This window comes from Ambystoma mexicanum, chromosome 3q, assembly GCF_040938575.1.
Source record: "Ambystoma mexicanum isolate Mex_15411 chromosome 3q, UKY_AmexF1_1, whole genome shotgun sequence".
Lineage (NCBI taxonomy): Eukaryota > Metazoa > Chordata > Amphibia > Caudata > Ambystomatidae > Ambystoma > Ambystoma mexicanum.
In genome coordinates, this window is record NC_090926.1 from 1,116,561,137 (window position 1) to 1,116,583,877 (window position 22,741).

Here is a 22,741-nt window from a genome sequence, read left to right on the forward strand (position 1 = left end):
TCAAAATTACCAGATAACCTTAAAAATAAATTAATTGATCTGGAAAATCCAGAATCCCAAAAGGAGAGCAAGGACAAATGTCAGGTCACTGTTACAGGCAAGTTACTGTTATTTTTAATAATTTTACGAGTCCCGAAAATGTGTCCATTGGCTGCAACCAGACAAACTCAATAGTCACCAGTGGGTATGCTGAAAAGGTTGGTAGTCTCAGCCTGCAAGACACGTGTGGGAGAGGCAACAACCCACCCAACTCAGGTCTTGGGGTCCACAGCAGAAGGGTTCATGACCAAGGTTCCAGAACCAGAAGCCTGGCAACAGATGGCAGTAGTCACCGAGTCAACTACTTACAAGGCTGGCTGAGCCAGAATCAGCATAGGAAGTGCAATCATGCAGGCGAGTTTAGGTGTCGGACTGGATCCAGCTACTGGTGGTTGGGACCTCTGGTACCTCAAAGAAGGGGATCCCAGGGGTACAAGAGGCTATGCAGATGACCCACTGCAGTTAGAGCATACCCACAGCAACAGCAGCAGAGACGCAGTTATAAAGAACACAGAAAGCACAGACAGGGGGTAGTGGGTCCACAGTGGACAGCCAAGCCATATGAAACAGTCCTTTGGCGAGGAACAGCTGAAGGAGACGATGCATGTACCATGAGAGAGAAGGATCAGGCAGAGCAACAACAAGCCACTCATGGTTCCAGCAAGGGTTTACATCGCATCTATTCAGCACCTTCCGTTCCTCAATTATACCTTCCTTTTCCAGCCTCTTGACCTCGCTCTGAACTTCAGTTCTCAAAGCTACTGGTATTGCAAGAGTCTAAGCCCTAACCTGCACTGCTCTACCTTAACTCCTATGTGGTGCACAAAGCCTTTGAGACAACCAGTCTCATTCTTGAACACATCTGGATACCACATCTCAATTTCCCTTGCACAGTCACTATCATAAGCTCTCTCAGCCATCAGTCAAAATTTGGTGTGGATGCTCCGGGTCCAAGTTTATCCTATAATTTGCATGAGCATCCCAAGACATCAGATCTTCTCCTTTCTTGGTAACTTGCACTAAACCCGCTGTTGCTCTGTCTTTAAATGGCAATTGTGCTTCGAACACTACAAGTATCTCTATGGGGAATTCTCCATAGGCATGAGCTAAAACGGTAGCCTCTTGTAAGGTGCAGCATTTAATCTTCTGTTTCCACGTATCCACACTCATTAAGGTGTAATCTGCATCACAGCCTATTTGCATCTTGACCCCTATCTCATTCACACTGATGATGGACTGAGGATTGGATCTTCTTGGTCAGGCCTAGACGGCATTCACTACGCATATATTTTCCTCAGGGGTTCAGTGGCAAGGGGGGTAAAGGGAACTTTGCCCCCTAGTCTGGCTGGGCGGTTGCCCATTGGGCCAGACCTTCAAAATGTGAAAATAAATAAATCGGAAAACATTGCAGATGTGCCTGGGTGGCACCCACAGGCAGTGAGCATAAGGGTGGCAAGTATAAGCTGCAGGGGCATGTTGATACCCCCAGTGAACGTGTATGCATTCAAATAACAGATTCTGTGTCCCTGGATGGTAATGTTGGCACCACTGCTCCCCAGTGGTCTGTCAATCCACAGCAGCTTATCACAAAGCCTACTTGCAAAAGAAGCAAGGGTCCATATCAGAGACTGTCATCGGTTTGATTCTGTACAATGCTCCCCCCCCCCCCCCCAAGTACGGGTGAATTTCTTGATCACCAGTGTGTTCATAAAAAGAGTTTAATAGCACCCTAAATAGCACCCATTGATGTTACTTGCACCACAAAACAAACAAAAAAGGGAAGGGGGCTGAGGGACAGAGGACAAAACAACAATCGTGGTCCTACTAGGCCTTGTGAAATTCGGATTGTGCAAGTGCAGTAACTAGAAGTGCAGGGGGAGGGGGCTGATAGGGGTCAAGGGATGGAATAGGGAGATGGAGAAGTGCAGGAGGGAGTGAGCCCCAGGGGCAGGGTAAGTGCCTGGGTGAAACAGTGGTGGGGGTCAACTAGTGCCGGGACAAGAGTGGACCAGATTCAGACTAGTAAGGGAAGGGTGTCCGTAGGCAAGTGCTGCTAAAAAGGTTGAGGGAGGGCCTGACCCCGTTGAGGCTCATAAGGGACACAGGCAACTAGTAGCAGCGAAAGATGGAACTAGCAAGGGAGGGAGAGAGGGACGTAGGAGGAGGGTAGGATGAAGGTCTTGTGAAGCTTCCAGAACTTGAGGAGATCTGACTGAAGTCAGAGAGGGGAAAGGAGGCCGTTCCAGAGGATCGCCCCCACAACTCTGCTTGCAGAAACATCTGGCCTGCAGAGAGTTGAAGCTAGAGGACCGAAGGACCCTAGCAGGGAGGTATTTAGGAAGACAGAGTTGGATGTAGCAAGGTCCCAGAAAGCCTTGAAGATAATGCAGAGGGTGTTGAATTTGATCCTTGCAACCACCAGGAGCCAGTGGAGGGATTTTAGGGCTGGAGAGATGCGGTCCCTGGGCTTGAGGCAAAGGATAAATCCTGTAGTCCTATTCTGGATTAATTGAAGAGGGCGGAGGTAGGAAAGAGGGAGATGAGGAGGAGGCTGTTGCAGTAATCCAGCCTGGAGAGAACCAGAGCCCTGGAGACATTGAGTTTCTGGGGGAAGGTGAGGAAAGGAGAAAATGCCTCTGGAGGTGAAGCTGAAAGTAGGCCTTCTTGGCAAGAGCAGAGATATGAGGTGAGAAGGAGAGAGAGGAGTCGAAGAGGACACCCATGTTTTTAGCCTCACACGAGGGTGAGGGGAGAGGGCCCACAGAGGCAGCCAGACGGGAGGAGGTGGCAGGGGTCCCCAATGAGAAGGATCTCAGTGTTACTGGTGTTAAGTCTGAGATCATTAGATGCACACCATGCCTAAATAGCAGACAGTCGGGAATGAGGGGAAGAGGAGGAGGGAAGCTTAAAGGAGAGCTGTGTGGCATCAGCATAACACTGGAAATGAGGAGAGATGGTGATTAAGTGGGCAAGAGGAGTAAGGAACAAGTTACTTACCTGTAACTGTTCTCCAGCATGGGTCTGACATGGATTCACATGCTCATGAATATCCCCCGTCGTCGGGCTGGGAATCCTCGGTAAAGAAAAAATTCAGTTTCACTTCTGAACTATCTTTCTCCTACAAAGCAATCACTGGACTCTGGGTCATACTGCCCCCAGACAATGACTGCCCTCTACCTAAGCCCCTCCTCTGGCAGCCATCTTCAGATTTGGTAGCACGTAAAGTGGCAGTAGGACCAAGAGAAGCCACAGAGGGGTAGGCGGGAGGGTTCGCACGTGAATCCATGCCAGATCCATGGTGATGAACAATAGTTACAGGCAAGTAACTTGTTCCTTCTCCAGCATGGGGTCTGGCATGGATTCACATGCTCATGAATAAAGAATACATAGCAGTACACACATGCTCAACTACAGGAGGTGGCAAGGCTCAACATTAAGCGTTTCAACATCTCAACATTAAGCATCTCTTACCTCCTCACCAGGCTCACCTTCAAGCGAACAGGTTGCGCAACACTGCTTGGCCGACTTGGACTCCTCCCTTGAATCCCGGTCGACACAGTACAATCTCGTGAAGGTGTGCATCAACCTCCAAGTAGCAGCCCTGAGATGTCCAGCAGGGGCACACCAGACCGGAATGCGGTAGTTGCAGCAATCGCTCTGGTCGAATGGGGTCTCGGACGGCCAGGCAACGGTCTGTTTGCCAACCGATGACAATGGGTGATGCAGCCGGAAAGCCATCTGGAAATGGAAGCCTTGGAGAGGGCCTTCCCTTGGTTCACAGGGCCAAAGTGCACAAACAGCTGTGATGTCTTCCGAAAACCCTTTGTGCGGTCCACGTAGAACTTCAGCGCTCTAGCCACATCCAGCAAGTGCAAAGTCCTCTCAGCCGGCGACGGGAAGAAATCAGGCAACACCAAGGTCTCGTTGAGATGGAAGTCCGACGGCACCTTAGGAATGAAGGAGGGGAGAGTCCCCAGCACGACCCTCGTTTCGTGGAATGTCAAGTATGGAGGCTTACAGGAGAGGGCCTGGATCTCTCCCACTCGTCGTGCGGAGGGGATGACCACAAGAAAACTGTCTTCCACAATAGGAATGTTAGAGGTGCTGAATGCAAAGGCTCGAAGGGAGGACCCATGAGCCTAGTCATCACCACATTGAGCTCCCACGCCGGGGCCAGAGCCTTCACCGCCGGGAACGAGTGGAAAAGTCCTTTCATGAACTCCTTAACCAGGCGATGAGACCACAGCAACGACCGCCCCAGAGCTCTGGTATAGCGCGAGATAGCCGCTAGATGAATTTTGATGGAGGCGTGCGCCAGTCCCGCCTTGGCCAGCGACAGCAAGTATGGCAGTTCTTGAGGGGCCGTAATACGTAGAGGGTTTATCCTCTGTGCACGGCACCAGACAGTGAACCTCTTCCATTTATGTCCATAGCACTTAAGAGTCGAAGAAGCCCTGGCCTTGGCAAGTACCTCCTTGCAGTCTGCCGGGATCTCGTACCCTCCAAACTCTAGTGCTGCAGGAGGCAGGGTTGCAGGTTCAGCGACCCGGGGCGTGGACTCCCTGCAGGCACAGCCGCGCCACCACCAGTACCAGGTTCTTAATGAAGACCCTTGGAGCTGACTTCAAACCAAAGGGAAGGGCCTTGAATTGATAGTTCTTTCCTTGGACCACGACGCGCAGAAACTTTCGATGCCCCTTGTGGATAGAGATGTGGAAATAAGCATACTCCAAGTCCAGCGATGACAGAAAATCTCCTTTCTCCAGCTGTACCAGCACAAGGGTGACCATACAGAACTTCTGGGACTTGATGTATTTGTAGAGGCGGCAGAGATCTAGAATGGGTCGCCAACGCTGGTCTTCTTTCGGACGAGGAAGTACCGCGAGTATACACCGGAGCCCTGGAGCCTCTTCAGGATGAGTTCTATCGTGCCCTTTTTCAGAATCGCTCGTACCTCTAGAAGCAGTTGTGGAACGTAGTTTTCTTTCCTGACCACAGGTGGAAAACGGGGACCCTTCCTTTGGAACTCCAGGGTGTGTCTGTGAGACAGGGCATCCAGTACCCAACAGTCGAAACGCCGACGAAGTCCACCAGCCGGCCTCCCACCGTGGTGCTCGTGTGGGGGGCCCGGCGCTGTCCGCTGCTGTACCTTCACAGCTAATCGGGCTGCTGATGCAGCTTTCTCACCATTAGGTACACAATGTACCAATTCCACTCAAAGATGGCCGACTGTTCACCTCGACCCAGCACTAGAGCATAACCCGGCCCACAGCTGTTAGTGCGTGAGGCCGATTGGCTGCCTGGCCTATTTGAACTGGATTGGCAGCCGGCAGGCAGAAAGCCAGCCACCTCCAGCAAGGCCCACTGCAATAAGGCCCTCACCTGTTCTGTGCCTGTTCTTGCCAGATCTGCCTTCTGCCAGTCCCCCCATTTCCCGTGCAGAGCCCGCTACCTAGGGTAACCTTTCTTCTTGTTCTATCGCAAGTCGCCATTCGCTTGCACGGCTCCACCGCTGCAACCACTGTCTCTATGAGCACACTGGAACGCCCCCGTTCCATACCTTTACTATCATTGCACCTTTGCACCTAATAAGCACCTTCGCTGCTTAATTACGTGGCACGGACAAGTCCACTACCCGCCTAGTTATCTACATTGGATCTGCACCCACTAAAATAATCCACACGCCCTACTATTGTGCCACTTATATCGGCCCCTCTCTCCATGAACTGCAGGCACTCCCCCCGTCTCACTCCTGAATCAGGAGATCTCTGCCTATGAACTTATGTACTGATGTACTGACTCTTGACAGAAATGTATACTCGGTAACCTCCATATTCATGCCAAACCCAACGGACTTCCATGGCCACTGTATTATATCTGCACTATTCTGAATCTAGGTGACAGCTGCATTTAGCCTGCCATTGAAAGTTATATTCATCTTGTCATTGAAAGCGCATTTAGCCTGCCATTGAAAGCACATTTAGCCTGCCATTGAAAGCACATTTATCCTGCCATTAAAAGTGTACTTAGCCTGCCATTTAGCCCATTGAATGTGCATTGAACCTGCCTGACACTACACTGTAGCCTCAATAGCTGCATTTAGCCATCTAAATAAGTACCACCACTGAAAATTGCACTTACCCTGTCACTGATAGTTGCATTTAGCCTGCCTGTCACTGATAGTTGCATTTAGCCTGCCTGTCACTGATCGTTGCATTTAGCCTGCCTGTCACTGATCGTTGCATTTAGCCCGCCTCTCACTGATCGTTGCATTTAGCCCGCCTGGAATAACACTGTATTTCGATATTGTATCCTGATTGTCATACTTCGCTATCATGCAGGATCTAATCTCTGATTGCTCTGACTGTTGCATACTCACCCTAGACCAGACACGCAACCTGACTTCTTCACCCCACTCCTATCCAACAAAATGTATTTGCCAGGCATTTACTCAGTACTGTTGAGTCATTCTCCACCTTATCAACTCCACTACAGTACCCAACTTTACCCCTAGCATTGCCCCCAGACGTACCATTCCAACACCTCCCAGTATGCCCTACCTCACAACCTCTTTGCCCTACTCTTCTAAACCATGCAATCTCCGTGCGAGAAATACCAAACTACGCGCCAGACTTCCTAAATTATACGAGCCTCGAGCTAGAGACTCCACCCAGACTAACCGCTCCCCAACTACGCACATGGAGACTACTCCCACCAACTTTCTCGTGGAAAGACCCAAGCATAACCCAACTAACACCACGACCAAGCATAAGGTGCATAACACAGACTCTAATCCTACACACTCCAAAAGCACTGTCTCGCCCATAAAAGGAGCCCTAATGAATGCGCGTTCTATGGTAGCCCATGCCACAGATTTAGCAGACCTCATTCTAGCAGAAGATCTAGACTTCATAGCCATTACCGAGTCCTGGCTCCATGCAGCCGCAGGTCCAGCCCTTTCACTAGCCATTCCCGAAGACTACACCATCCTCCGAGCAGATAGAATAGAATCTAGAGGCGGTGGCCTGGCCATAATTGCCAAAACTCGTCTTAACATCAGACTTGACTCCTCGAACCACCTCCCATCCTGTGAATCACTCACAGCCAAGCTGCCTACCGTTAGCTCCCAAACCATATCCATTCACTTACTTTACAGACCTCCTGGACCCCTAGGTTCCTTTGAGGAAGAACTCACTACTATCATTGCCAATAACCTAAAAAAACACCTCCCAGTGCCTCCTCCTAGGTGACTTCAAGTTAGGCCTTAAAGACCCCAAAGACCACCAGGCTACCCTCATCAACAATACACCGTCAGAACTAGGCTTTACCCAAAGAGTGTTCACCCCCACCCATAACAAAGGGAGAACCCTCGCCTGGGTAGCAGACCATAACTGTGTGGCATCCATCTCAGCTAACTCCCCTCAACCTTGGTCTGACCACCATTTAATCTCCTTTGCCATTGAAGCCTCAATCCCTATCACTAATAATGTGATAGCCTCAGCTATCCCTATGAGAAGTAATAAAAATATCACAGTGTGAAAACTAATTCCACTTATCTTACCAACGCTAAACCAATTCCCAGCTACTTCCACCCCCCATGACCTGGTAGAAGGTTACAACCAAATCATGAGCTCAGCCATGGACTCTATTGCACCACTAAAACTTAGAAAATGCAAGCCGAAAAAACACCTGAACTCCTGGTTCTCCTCGCACCTTAAGGCCCTTAGACTCGAGAAACACAAAAAGGAACAAACATGGAGACAATCTCCTACAGACAACAATAAGTTGATCCTCAATAAAATAACATCCACCTATAAAAAAGAAATCATTGCTGCCAAACAAGAGTCATACAACCAAAGAATATCACAAGCCAAGTCAAGCACCAAAGAATTATTCACCATCATTAAAGAATTGGAAACACCTGTCTCTATCCCAGATACATGCGTAAAAAACAAACAATGGTGCACTAGTGTCCAAAATGCACTGTCTAACAAAGTAGCAGGCCTCCAAATTAAAATTAACAAAAAGAAAGAATCCATAACTAACCTGACGAACTCCTCTAACACTGCCCCACTGCCCACACCCCAACAACCCTTGCCCAACCCACCTATCCGCTTCAGCTTTTCCAAAGTCTCAACCCTAAAAGTGGAAAAAAATCATTCTCAGCCTCAAACCATCTAACTGCAAGGGTGACCCTTGCCCCCTCACAAATCATTAAAGATGCAGCTAGAGACCTCTCACCATTCATTACCAAACTCATTAACGCTTCCTTTTCCTCAGGCACCATCCCTAGCAACCTTAAAGAGTCCTGGGTCCTCCCTCTTCTCAAAAAACCGTCTCTAGACCCTTCTATACCTACTAACTATAGGCCTATTACTACCGTGCCTTTCCTGCTCCAAATATTAGATAAGACAGCATACCAACAAATACAAAAATACCTTGAACAAAACCATCTCCTGGGCATCCGGCAATCAGGCTTTAGACCCCAACATGGGACAGAAACGGCCCTCATCGATCTAAAGGCGCAAATTGACACCCTGAGAGATAATAGGAAAACTGCCCTATTGCTTCTCCTAGACCTCTCGGCAGCTTTCGATCTAGTAGATCACAAAATCCTATGCAACCATTTGGACTCAGCTGCCCAATTCTCCCAAGAAGCCATCCGCTGGATCGAGTTCTTAAGCAACAGATCTATGCGCGTCTTCTCCGCCTCAGCTGCTGCCGACCCAATCCCAATTACCTGCGGAGTCCCCCAGGGATCCTGTGTCTCCCCCACACTGTACAACGTGTTCACAAAGCCCCTGTTTGACGATCTCGATGGCCTGGCTATCACCTACACTAACTATGCCGATGATACCCAGATCCTCATCCCGTTGACGGGAGATTACAACCAGGATTTGGCCTTGGTGAAAAGGGTGTACCTCATCATCCAGTCATGGATGGTCTCTCATAGTCTATGCCTGAATGATGAAGACCGAACTCATCATCCTGGGCTCCACTCCCAATGTCACCAAATTGGACCACAAATACACCACCTTCATCATCGACGGAAACCCGATTAAGGTAGCCAAAGAAGTGAAAACATTAGGAATATACATTGACTCCTCCCTCTCCTTCCACAAACAGGTCAGCTCCATGTCATCTTCCACGGCATACACATGTAAGCTTATTAGAGCAGCTAAACCCTACCTATCCTCACAGAGTTGCATTACTCTTGCCAGAGCCCTTGTATTATCAAAATTAGACTACTGCAACGCCCTTTACGTGGGAGCTAACAAACAGGTCAACAACAAAATCCAAACGTTGTAAAACAACGCTCTCAGAGCAGCGCTTAGCATTCCTAAGAGGGAGCATATCTCCAACATCAGGAGAGCACACAACTGGCTCACCATTTCAGACAAAATCATGCTAAAAGTAACTTCCCTAACTCATCAATGCCTCAACAATGCTGCCCCCCGCTACCTAGTCGACAGAATAAATAGATATACCCCGAACAGACTGACCAGGACTTCCAATGCAAATCTGCTCATAGTTCCCAGGTTCAAACTAACCAAAACAGGCGGCAACAGCTTTCAGGTGAAAGCAGCGCAACATTGGAACTCCTTAAGGACTCCTCAGTCATTCACCCACTTCAGACAACTATATCCAGTGGATAAAACACAATGACTGTTAATTGACTGCGTAACTTACCTTGCCACTGTAAACCATATAAGCATGTATATTTGTACATTTTTAAATGTTCTAAAAAAATTTCTTTTACATTTTTATTGTACATCTCTGCCTCTATTGTAACTGTTCCAAACAATGTATTCACGGTAACTACTGTACAGCACTGTAACTAAGCTGAGAATAATCTTGTGTGCTCCTGCGCCCTCTTACCCTCGGGTCTGGCGTGCAATATAAATGAATAAATACGCAAAAAATACGCAATGGCCAGTTCAGTCCTCTTTCGCTGAGGCCGTACCACCTTGGGCCCCTTAGCAACGATTTCCTAAGGCCTTGCTGCAGCCCCTGTAGGCTTCCTGGGACAGAGAACGGGCCGCTTGATGATACGAAGCAAAGCTGCCCCCAAATCCTTTGGAGGCGCTGTGTGACTTGCCTCCGGAACCCTGAAAGGACGACCGTCACTGCTGGAGTGTGCCCAAGGCACGGGCCATCTCGGTGTCTGCCTTGATGGCCTGCAGAGACTCGTCCACCGTCTTGCGAACAAGTTGTCCCCATGGAAGGACATGTCCAATACCCTTGTCTGGACGTCCTAACGGAAGTTGGTGGCCTTCAGCCAACCACGCTGATGAATGCAAACGCTGTTGCCCATCTGGTGGAACCCGGTGTCAGCAATGTCTGTGGCCACCGTGATGGCATGGTCCGACGCCACCTCGCCCTCTTGGAGGATTTCAAGGGCCTCCGCACTCTTGTCTGGGAGGAAGTCTAGGAGAGGGTCTATTTTAAACCACAGCTTCCTGTCGTAGCGGGCCACGATGGTGAGAGCATTGGCCGCCTTTATGGTCGTCGCCGCCGATGAGATGACTTGTCATCCCATGGTGTCTAGCTTCTTTCCCTCACCGTCCGGCGGGGAAGTGGAAGTTGATGCCGCCGACCCTGCAGATTTCTCAGATTACTCTGAAACCAGACTGGTGGTCGTGGAGATAGCCAACAGATTTAGCGTGGTGAATTAGTTGGGAGAAGACCAACTTCTCCAAGAGTTTGCCCAGGAAGGGGTAGTGGAGATATGGCGGTAGTTAGCCGGGCAGGAAGGGTCCACAGATGACCTTTCTAGTAGAGGGTGCACAAGGGAGTGCTTGAGGGGTAATGGGAAAGAGCCAGTGGCAAAAGAGTGGTCACAGAATTCAGTCAAGGAGGGAGCGAGAGAGAATGTTGTCCTTGATAGCAGGGCCGTTGCTAGGGGGGGCGAAGAGGGCTATAGCCCCTGATCTTTTGGTTGTAGCCCCGGATAGAATCTCAGGAGCTACAGCCAAAAGACTAGCTAGCCCCCAGTCCCAACAGTTCCGACATCAGCTTAGCCCCGGGTCTTTTCCAGACCTAGCAACTCCCCTGCTTGATAGATCTAGAGGCGCAGGGAAACACCAGTTTAAAAGGAGACTTTCATAGAGCAAACTGTCTTGGTGAACTCATCCAGCGATATGGGTGAGAAGGAGGAGAGTGGGGGGGTAGGGAGGGAGTAGAGAGAGGGGGGCAGTGAAAGGCCTGGTTGCAGGCAGATGCGGAAGGGGGTAGAAGAGAGGGGACAGGATGTCCTGAGTTTTGGTTGTGAAATGGGAGGCCAAAGCCGTGCAGAGGGCCTGGGAAGTAAGAGGAGATGCAGAGACTGCAGTAGGATTGGCAAGTTCCTTACAGATTTTGAAAAGTTCAGCCGCGTTTGTGGCCCCAGAGATGAAGGCATGGATGTCGGCCCGTTTCTTGGAGCGGATGGAGAGTCTGTATTGCCTTTGGAGCAGGCGACAGGCCAGTTTGGCGGAGGATGTGCTAGAAGCCAACCACTTCTGTTTCAGAACTTTGCACTTGCATTTCAGCGAGGCTAGGTCAGAATCATACCAACTATTGCACTTGGAAGCATGCTTCATGCGGATCCTCATAACAGGGGAAATGGTGTTGGAGATGGAGAGGTAAAGGTCAGCAAGGGCTGAATCAGTGTCAATAGCAGAAATGGAGGAATGAAGGAGGCTGCAAAAGCATCTACTGACACTCGCTTCATTTTTCGAATGACAGAAGGAGACTGGCAGTGCGGGCAGAGGCTTGGTTGGAGAGCCCAGGTACTCCAGATGGGAAGAGAGGAGAGCATGGTCAGACCAGGAGATAGGAGTATTGAGAGGGTTAGAGAAGGAGATATCAGGTGAGTGCATCCAAGGTGTGGCCGGGGTGGGGGGCAGAGAAAGAAGGCGAGAGAGAGATTGCAGAGGAGTAAAGTGGCTGCATCAAGAGTGTTGGGATGTATGTTGGACTCTTCAAGGAGATACAGATTGGAAGAGAAGAGGCAAGGTCATCCCACTCCGGAAGGAAGAGGGAGATCAGCCGAGTGGGCCTGTAGATGGTAGCGTTAGTGAGAGAGAGGGTAGGAGAGACGCAAAGCTTGATGACAAAACATTCAAAAGGGAAAGTATGATTGAGTGGGTATGATGGAAGCAGGGACCATATCAGGGAAGACCAGGGCCACTCCACCTGCAGACCAGTTAGACCTGGGCTTGGAGAGGATCTTGTAGCCCTCAGGATGGAAATGCAAAAGCAGGTAAGAGCCGTCATTCAAACACGCCTCAGTGAAAGAGAGGACATCTAGGTCTAAGTCTTCAAGGAGTTGACAGATGTCAGAGGGGTGCGACAGCATAGCAACAATTGAGGGTAGCTAGGTAAAGCTGTTCGATACCTTCTGAGGCAGGGCACAGAGACAAGGTCCACCAGTCTGTGGGGGCGAAGTGGCCAGAGGAGGGGCAGACAGTGGAATGGCCAGAGAAGGGAGGAAGATCATGCAAGACGGGAGACGCCGGTCAATAAGTAGGGAATTGGGCTGAGAGTCCTGGGCCATGATAGTGCCATTCTAGTAGACATTAATGATGCAATTAGAGGATGAGAAGTGTGCAACTAGAACTTCCCATCTGGTTCCACAATTAATGGGCGAGGAAGAAAAGAGGGAGAGGATAGAGACCATATGGGGATTCCATAGGTCAGGAGAGGGGACATCAGAGAGGATGTCAGTGATAGTCTGACTGGAGGAAGCGTTGACGTAGGGGTCAGCAAGGGGCAATCCTGGATTGGAGACCAGGAGTGGTTTTTAAATGTTTTCCTTCCAGGCTTCGAGAGAGGTAGGTAGATGAGTAGCAATTAGAGTACACATAGTAGACATGGAGTGAAATATAATCGTAAAGTGGGTTGGGGAGGCAGTGGGCGGATATAGAGACTTCACAGTGCACCTCATCAACTGTATCGAGGTAAACGACCTCCCCCATCACACACTCCATGTAATTCAGTATTTACCTTACATACTGTGTATAATATATTGTGTACATTGCTTGCCCTGTGACTCGTCTTGTATAACCTGCCTTCACCTTCAACCTACTGCATAAACTTTCTTACCTGCGCAACAATGTAACCAAAGCTGAACAACCTTCTTGATGCTTATTGCGCCCCGATACCCTGGGGTCTGGCGCGCATTACGAATATTAAAACAAACATATAATTGTCCAGTGTCCTAGCAATTGAAGTCACCTCAGGGTGTAGGAAAAGTCTTGTGTGCCATCCCAAAGGGTATCTACTTTATTGAACTATAGGAGTGTATTTTTATTGTTGCCAGTTGCGCCCTTCTAAAGAAGGCTTATTTTAAAATTGACTGTTAAATTAATAAATTATTATTTAAGAAACCTTGAGTAAGTGTTATTTGAATACTTGTCACTTTGAAAATCAATGTTGCAACCCTACAACTCACTATGACCCCTCTTGAGATAAGCCTGGCTGCTCAGTCACACGACCAACTTGTGTAGTACAGGCCTATAGCAAAAGGTTGGGTTCCCTATTGCCAAGAGGACAAAGCTGTGTAGTCTCCCACAGAGTTACTACATACAATCTTGCCTAGCACAGCTACTGTGCAGGCTGCCCGAACAAACCTCTGGGCAAGCTGCCAGAAAGCAAAAGCATAGCCTGAGAAGGGAGCAGAGACTGGTGAGGCCACTGCCAACAAGAAGGGGACCCCAAAGGCGGCTGCAGAGGTCCAAACCGCCGTTGAGCGCAAGGAACGCCTAAACACAATTGGAGCCTCAGAGGGAAGCACCAATGCTCAGAAGACACGAACCACACAAACTGGTATGCGGGCAGAGCGAGAGGTGCTAGAGGCTTGGAGGAATTAGGGAACAACTGCAGAAGCCAGAGAATAAGATGGTCCAGGACCCTAACAGAGACAGTGCAGAAGGCAGGAGAGTAAACCAAGTTATTGCGACCTCGCATAACGAGTCTGGGACTTGTACCCATATAAAAATCTAATAATACAATGAAGTCCATTCAAGAAGGAACAGGGTCTGGGACCAAGGGAGATAAAGAAAGGAAAATAAACTACATAAGGACGAGACAAGCTCCTAAAGTAGAACCTGAAGGAATCCAGAGGAAAGGAGCTAATCCCCAATTCTTGGGGTAATACATTTTGGAACATTTCTTTTGTTGTTCTGACCACCCGAGACATTGTGAGCTTTTCTGTTGGCAAGAACTGCCATTACTACTTTAGTTTGGAAAAGAACACCCTTGCATATTAGACTTATGTTAGGGGCAGAAATAGGGTTTTTGGGACAGTGACTTGACCATTTCACATCCTGACGCTTTCTTTACATTTCTTTGAAGCAGGGAAACCCCAGGGACAAAGTAGTCAAGTTCCCAACCCTTTAACTGGTTAATACAAGTTTATAACCAAATCTATACCTCCTTTGTGCCCAAGCCTTACTTCTGCACCCTTATTCATTCACTCATTCATTTTGTCATTTGTATAGCATCGTTCACCATGATTATGCTCCCATCACACCATTGGTTGAACACGCTCTGACGAACAGAGTCCGAAGTTGGGAGGTGCTATTATGCGTGTGAGCATTTCAGCCATTAAAGTTAAGCGAGGGTGGCCAAGATAATGCTGGTCACCCATGTCTGAAAGGGGTGTGGATCGGTGCTACAGAGGTAACCCATGAACTAGACAGGGGTGGGTTGTGTTTAAGGAAATGGAGAATTATGCGAGACGCTACAGTTCAAATTTCTGCTTTTAAAGGTAGCTTCATTCTAATGGCAGAGGTGTTGTGCAATAGTGTTGTGTTATATGTGAGTGCAGGGCGTGTGGAAGGATTGTCGTCCTCCAAGTTACAAAAGGTGGAGTGTGCTAGGGGCGAAAATGGGTTAGATGCGCAAGAATATGGCTACCTTACACAATGACACTAAATGCAAAACATGTCTGACTAACACAGTTGGGCTAAAAGCAAGGTAAGGCTGCCTTACACAATTAGGCTAAATGCATGTAAGGTATATGTTATTAGGTAAGAAGAGTGGTGGGGCTTTACTGGATTAGAGTCATGGCTGTACTCTGCATCCACACCACAGTTCCAGTGGTCGACTCTTGGTTTCTGCTCCAGGACTTCAGAATTAATTCAGAACACTGACTGAGTCCACCAATCATGTCCCATGCAAATTTGGTGGAGGCTGTCCAATGAGAGCAAAAACGGGTGGGGGGAGTCCCGTGAGTCTTAGTCAGATTCTTTAGCTCACTATCTCTTTCACAGAAGAGAAATATCCATAACATATCAGTGTTTATCCTGCCCTGGGGCAGGCCAGCACCAAAATGCCAGGCAATTCTCTGAACAAGAGTGCTGACAGCAACCCCAGACATGTGTTTCGGTCTGGTTGGACCTTATCAGTCACGTGGAGCTGTGCCTCTCTAAGAGCAGTGAGGAATGGGTCCACGTCTGGATTACCATAGTAATTTAGGGTGAGACCCAAAGTTACTTTAATTGTGCAAAAACTAGGGGCGGGGGTCCGGGGACAGCTCTGGCTCAGAGAGCAAACCCAGACCCCTTAATTCAGCAATGGCTCTGCTCTACCAATTAATTCTTTAGCTTCGCCACAGCTTTACATTATTCTAAAACTAAACTTGGGACGGGAGGTAGCCTTTTATTTTTATTTTATTTTAGTTTATTTATCCATTTATAAAGCGTCAAAGCCCGCAGGTATCAGGGTGCTACATTTACACATTGAAACTAAAAAGACGGGACGACGACATGTACATCAGAGGAGGGTAACCAAGTGATATATCACATGAGAGGATACCACTCGACTAAGTATGTGTTTAGTTTCAGGGGGTAAGGAGTATTGGTGTCGGGACCAACGGTCCTCTGCGCACCTTCTGTTAGGAATGGTAGTTATTTAGCCTGCCGCCTGGCATATGGCTAGTCCTGGGAGCCACTCCTAGGTTCCCAATTGGTTTAGTAATTGCAGGGATGGACAAACCTTAATTAGCAGTTGGCACTGGCTGGATTTGGTAATTTGTTAGTAGATCTAATAGTAATAGTCCAGTCCTTGAGTCATGTGGGTTGTGGTTTTATTGGTAGTAAAACAGCATATATATTGATCTACTTCTGTGCCAAGTTGGTGAAAACAGGAAACAGCCGATGCGCGTTTCAACCTAAGTCTTTATCAAGGCTGTGATTATGGCGAGTCGGGTGATATAGTGCAAGTGAAGGTATCCGGCATGGTGATATCATATTCATTTCATATATGTTTATTGTGTTGGATAATCACATGTTGTACAGTTTCACATATTGTAAGACAGTTGTTGTATGGGAAAATACAGGAGTAATATACATAGACAAGTAGAGCCACAGTTATCAGAGCAGTGAAGTGAGGTGAGTAGTGGTGAATTAGTGATGGCATTTCAGAGTTAATTAATCATAATGATATGTAGGTTACAGTTATCAGACATATTTGAGCGATCAATTATGGTGATTTTAAAGGAGAGACAGAGTACCAAGGAAAAAGAAGGGGAAGGAGAAAAGAAAAGTAATTTTGTACCAGTTGGTAGGTAGGGTGGGTGACAGCTAGAGATTTCTGAGAGTCAAGGTGATGGGGGCTTACCAAAGACAATTAGCAGCAAACTTGCGTTGGGGCTGGTGGGCCTGGTTGGGGCCCCAGGTGCGGCTGGATAGCCTGATCTGGAATGAGAGAACAACCCGTATAGCTGGGTTAGGATTGGAACAGAGGTTCCGAGGGGTAAGGGTCTGGAATAAGGTTGTGTTGACTGTGGTGACCTTGATTTGGTTGGTGCCGTCAGTAAACAGAGGGGTCGGACTGGCAGGTTGTTACTTGTAATGGTGAGCTGGGGGGGGGGGGGGGGTGTGGTATAGGTTGGTGAACCCGCAAGGTCGGTCTGTGGAGGCGTTTGTGGTGCATCCAAGTGAATCCACCGAGTTGCAGGGGGGGGGCTCCAGTGTACTATGATGGGGTGCCCCCGTGGTGGGTAAGTGCTGGCAGTTGGTGTATCAGTGTATCACTGATATTTGGCGGAATTGCCATGGCGGTTGACCGCTAGTGCATTTATGGAACGGTCTACTCCCGAACCGTATGGCGTGTTAAAGGGAGAGGGAGCGCCCGCATTGAGGTGTTCGCGTTTGGGTAAGGGGACAGTTGCTCAGTGGCAGCGGTGTGGGGCCCGCGGTAGGGCGAGCCAGAGGTGTTAGACCGAGCGGGCGGATGTGGCCAAGAGGTCTGAGGGAGGGGGCGGGTTGGCTCACCTTCGGCCGGGATCGGCGTTGCGTTCAGGATGGGTCTGACGGCAGGACTGTGCGACTCAGTGTGTCTACACTTCCTGGTTAAAGCCGGGTTCTGCACTGGATTGGTTGAGGTGCATTGGGAGCAGGGGCTGCTGATTGGGTCCCCAGATCGGTGTCATGGGTGGTCGTGACAAGCGTCACTGGTGGGCATTACAACTCAGGTTCCGAGGAAAGAGCCTGTGTATTGTAAGGGGTGGGCATGACGAACTTCATTGGAGGGCGTGGTGAGGCTGGCTCCGAGGGCAGAGCCCGTGAGAGTTAAAGGCTGCTGATGCGTCTATTGTTGTGCCGAACTGTCGTCACTCGGGGGGCCTGTGGGGCATCAAGGGAGGCTCACATATTCATGATCCACTGTAGGCCATGTGCAAGTTGTGCGGACCTTGAGATTCCGTGTTGCCTGTTTGTATGTTATTGGAGAGGGATAATAAGCGGGGTTGAGGTGTCCCATAGTAATTAGATTATGTGATTTTTTTTATATGTATATGATTTTTAATGGGGGCCCAGATGGTGGCCAGGCCTGTATCAGTGCCTGGTGGAGCACGAAGCGTGGGGTCTCAGGGGGAGGTGCACATGTTCATGTTCATGTTCCACGGTCAGCAATGTTCATTGCTGTTGGGACCTGTTGGGTCAACCGCCATGGCAATTCCGCCAAATATCAGTGATACACCGATACACCAACTGCCAGCACTTACCCACCACGGGGGCACCCCATCATAGTACCCTGGAGCCCCCCCCCTGCAACTCGGTGGATTTACCACAAACGCCTCCACAGACCGACCTTGCGGGTTCACCAACCTATACCACACCCCCCCCCCGCTCACCATTACAAGTAACAACCTGCCAGTCCGACCCCTCTGTTTACCGACGGCACCAACCAAATCAAGGTCACCACAGTCAACACAACCTTATTCCAGACCCTTACCCCTCGGAACCTCTGTTCCAATCCTAACCCAGCTACACGGGTTGTTCTCTCATTCCAGATCAGGCTATCCAGCCGGACCTGGGGCCCCAACCAGGCCCACCAGCCCCAACGCAAGTCTGCTGCTAATTGTCTTTGGTAAGCCCCCATCACCTTGACTCTCAGAAATCCCTAGCTGTCACCCACCCTACCTACCAACTGGTACAAAATTACTTTTCTTTTTCCCCTTCTTATTCCTTGGTACTCTGTCTCTCCTTTAAAATCGCCATAATTGATCGCTCAAATATGTCTGATAACTGTAACCTACATATCATTATGATTAATTAACTCTGAAATGCCATCACCAATTCACCACTACACCCCTCACTTCACTGCTCTGATAACTGTGGCTCTACTTGTCTATGTATATTACACCTGTATTTTCCCATACAACAACTGTCTTACAATATGTGAAACTGTCCAACATGTGATTATCCAACACAATAACCATGTATGGAACGAATAGGATGTCACCATGCCAGATACCTTCACTTGCACTATATCACCCGACTCACCATAATCACAGCCTTGATAAAGACTTAGGTTGAAACGCGCATCGGCTGTTTCCTGTTTTCACCAACTTGGCACAGGAGTAGATCAATATATATGCTGTTTTAACACCAATAAAACCAAAACCCACATGACTCAAGGACTGGACTATTACCATTAGATCTACTAACAAATTGGATTACCAAATCCAGCCAGCGCCAACTGCTAACTAAGTATGTGTTTAGCTGCTTCTTGAACATAGGCCTCTGCACTTTTAGCTCCTTGGTACAGTCAGCGAGCCCCCGTGGCTAGAAAGAAGTTGTCTGATAGGGACGTAAGGTTTTATTTTTTTCCTTTAGGTATGTGGGGGTGTTTTCATGAATACATCTGTGGGTCAAAGTAAGTGCTTTGAACCGTATGCTAGCTGACCCCAGTAACCAATGTAGATTTGTCCTTACTTCAGTAATGTGTTCTCTCTTAGGGATGTCATAGATGACACGCACAGTTTCATTCTGTATTATCTTTAGTTTTTTGATACTACCGGTAGTAGCACCAACCAGTAGAGCGTTACGATAGTCCAGACGGGGCATAATAACTGCCCTGGTCAGTGTCATCCGATTTTATTTTGACAAGAGGAGTTTAGCCTGCCTCAGTACTTACACAGGTGGTATTGTGTGCTGCTGATCATCAACATATGTCCTTTGAGTTTACGGCAGCATTCATGTATACACAAGTGTTTTAACTTTGTCCTTGATTTTTAGGAGGTTGTTTCCAACGCTCAAATAGGAGTATTCCGAACTAAGTTTCATTAGTTCCGTTTTTGCTGGATTCAGGCACATCGAGTTTTGGGTCATCCAGTCGTTGATCGGGGGTATAGATGTGGTAGAGCTGTTTCAAATCGCATTCATGATTTCTGCTCCGTTCCATAAGGAGCGGTGTATCATCCACAATGTTAGAAACATGCAGGTTCCAAGCAGTCAAGAGATCACAGAGGTGTTTGATGTAAAGGTTGAACAGTATGGGCGATAAGCAAGTTCCCTGAGGGACACCATCATGTACAGGTTTGGACGCTGAGGCTGCCTCTTCCAAGCACAGCTTAGATTTCCTATTGCCAGGGAAAGACCTGATCCAGTTGGTTGCTTCTTTGGAGCATTGCCCAGTAGGCGGGCATGTTCAAGCAAGTCGAAAGCTGCGTATAAGTTTAAGAATATCAGTAGACCTGAATTACCTTCCTCCATAATGCCCAATATGTGTGCAAGTCCACCAACGGTGTCTCTGTGCCGTGAAATGCGCGGAAACCAGATTGTTTTTGGTGGAGAATATTAGTATTTTCCAGGTGTTGTTGGAATTGTGTTGTTGCCATTTTGTCAATGATGTTTAACAAAAAGTGTGTTGGTAATTGGACGCAGGTTACTCGGGTTGTTTTGGCTTGGGCTGAGTTTCTTGGGAAGAGGGGTGACTGCAATGTGTTTGAGACTGCCTGAACAAACCCATAACCAAAAGAGGAGTTCACGAAAAAAAAGGGCACACATTTGGCAATTTTGTAAGGGAGTTTTAGATGGTAAAGTCAGCCCCTATACATGTTCCAGGACGCATCATTTTCTGAGATTTAAGCAGCTCTTCTACTGATACATGTGAGAAGGTGAAAATGTTGGTTTGCTGGATTTCACTTTCAGAAATTGAAAGCAAGTGCGGTGTGTGGTTTCAGGGTGTCCAATATCTTGGAGCGGGCCAATGCTATTTTATTTGCGAAGGATTGAGGTACCCTATTACTATCCTCATTTGTGGGTATTAACTGCGGCGGGAGTAGTTTCGATTTCTCAAGACTCCAGTAAATTTCAAGTAATTTCAGAGTCATTTTCAGCAGACTCAATTTAATTATTATAGAAATTATTGTTTGCCTCGTAATTTATTTGCATATTTTATTTGTTTCTAGGCTGCTTCACCCCTCCACCCCCCGCCAACCACCATGTGGGATTATTTTCCTAGATCCCTTCTAGCTTGCTCTTCTTGATTTTTGTCTGGGACAGAGCAGGGTATTCCAAGATCGTTTTTATCTCTGATAGTTTTAAGTTACAATGGAGCCACTCTATTCAGAAGACACTTAAGTTTAAGTGTTAACAAGTGTTTGAGGGTCCGAGTCATGAGTAAGCTCCATGATCTGCTTAAGGCATATTCTGAGGTCTTCAAAATTCTTTTCAGGTTTCTGCTAGTTATTTTTTTGGGCAATGGATGCATTTTAAAAGGTTTACTGGGCAGATAAATATTGAATTCTACTAAGTGGTGGTCAGACCATGAGCATGCTCTTGTGTTGGTAATTTTCAGAGAGATATTTCTTGCAGCAATCCAGTATAGGATGTGTCCACCTTGATGTGTTGGTTCCACCTTGATGTGTTGGTTCAGTATTGAGGATTTTAAAATCTGCAACTTTAAGCAGATATTCCAAAATCACTGTCCTCCTTATCTTTTAAGTTGCCCAACTAATGGTTCATGTCGCTGTAAAGTAGTAGGCTGGAGTTGGGTGCTGGGTTAACAGTTCAACTTTTACTGCCACGTTAGTATTTCACCAACAGACACTCGGAATAATCAACAAAACAGGCTAGTGGTGCGCTTTTGCTGGACGTGGCTTAGCTTACGGTATAATGTTAGAAATAAAACATGAGTTTGTGGGTATTTCTTCACGGCTTCTTGCGTCTTTGGGCGGTGAGAACAAAATTAGGTCCAACTTTGTACGCGGACGCTAACTTTCTGTCCGCCGGCAGACGTCCGGTTAGTTTTTCAAACAATCAAACCCCCGAAGCACTCTCCTCTGTTCACTGCTTACGGCACTTATCCTTCAGCGAGTCCACCTCTCCGGGCAGATTCGATATGGATCTCCGCGATGCTGCTCCTTGTTCCTCCTATTACACCCAATATCACCTGGGGATTTGTTCCACTCCTCTGTGGTCTCCGGCCAGGACTCCTGCTGTAATGGGAGACACCCCCTGAGTTCTGGGTAGCCACCTTTAACCCATTCTCTGCCCCTCCCCTCCACTCAGCCTCCACCCGTCCTTACCACCTTCTTCCCACAACTGCAATCAGATTCCCTTCTTCCTTCCACCCAGTCCCAGGTGCTAATTCTATCGTTGGTCTGTCTCGTCACACACTTCTCTGGGTGTACCAGTACCTATACTGCATGACTGGATTGCATCTATAGCGTTTCCCTTTATTACATCTGTCTTTTCCACCCCCCACTCCCCAGGTTCCGTTTCTCGGACCTGAATTTCCTAAAGGGACTGTTTTCTTGCTAGTAGTTGAGTATTCGTCCCCGATATGGGTTTGACTGTCAGCTATTCCCTTTAAACCGGGCTTGCGCCTTCCATTTGGGTTCGCTGATTTAATCCCCTGTTGGCTGGTCCGAATCGTTAGAATGTTATTCTCCTTTGGCTCTGTTGTCCCACTGACACTATCGCAGTCCCCAAGAACAATTGTAGAGCTATTGGGTCTGTTTAGTGGGGTCAGTAGATGCATTAGATCTTCATTAAAATGTGGTAGTTTCTGGTGGTCGGTAGATTAGAATGAAGTTCTCATTTGGGATTATCTTTGTGTGTATAATCTTGCAGTTGGCGCATTAAATTAGGGTTTTATAAACCTGCCAGTCAGACTTAACCAAAAAGCTATGCAACCTCCCATACTCGGCTCTCGATTTTTGCAGAAAAAGCTGAAGCCAGGTGGGGAAGACACTTTTTTTTTAGGGCCACATGCGTCATTTAACAATGTTTCAGCAACACACATTATGTCCAGCTCATTTTCCCCGATATTATTGTGAACCACAAATAAACGCAACAGTCAAGAAAATGCTTCTTCCTCCTCCACACGGCAAGAAGAATCCTACCTTTCCTCTCCTTCACGCACAAAACACTCACTATCGTCGCCCTCATCATGTCAAAAATCGACTATGCAAACAGCCTCTACC

The 22,741-nt window shown here is 48.0% G+C and overlaps 1 protein-coding gene across 2 annotated transcripts in view; it reads right to left on the minus strand.

The window, feature by feature from the left end:
• The window catches only part of LOC138447657 (epoxide hydrolase 3-like), a 374,419-nt gene that overhangs the window by 68,081 nt on the left and 283,597 nt on the right, over positions 1–22,741 (minus strand). The window lies entirely within an intron of this gene.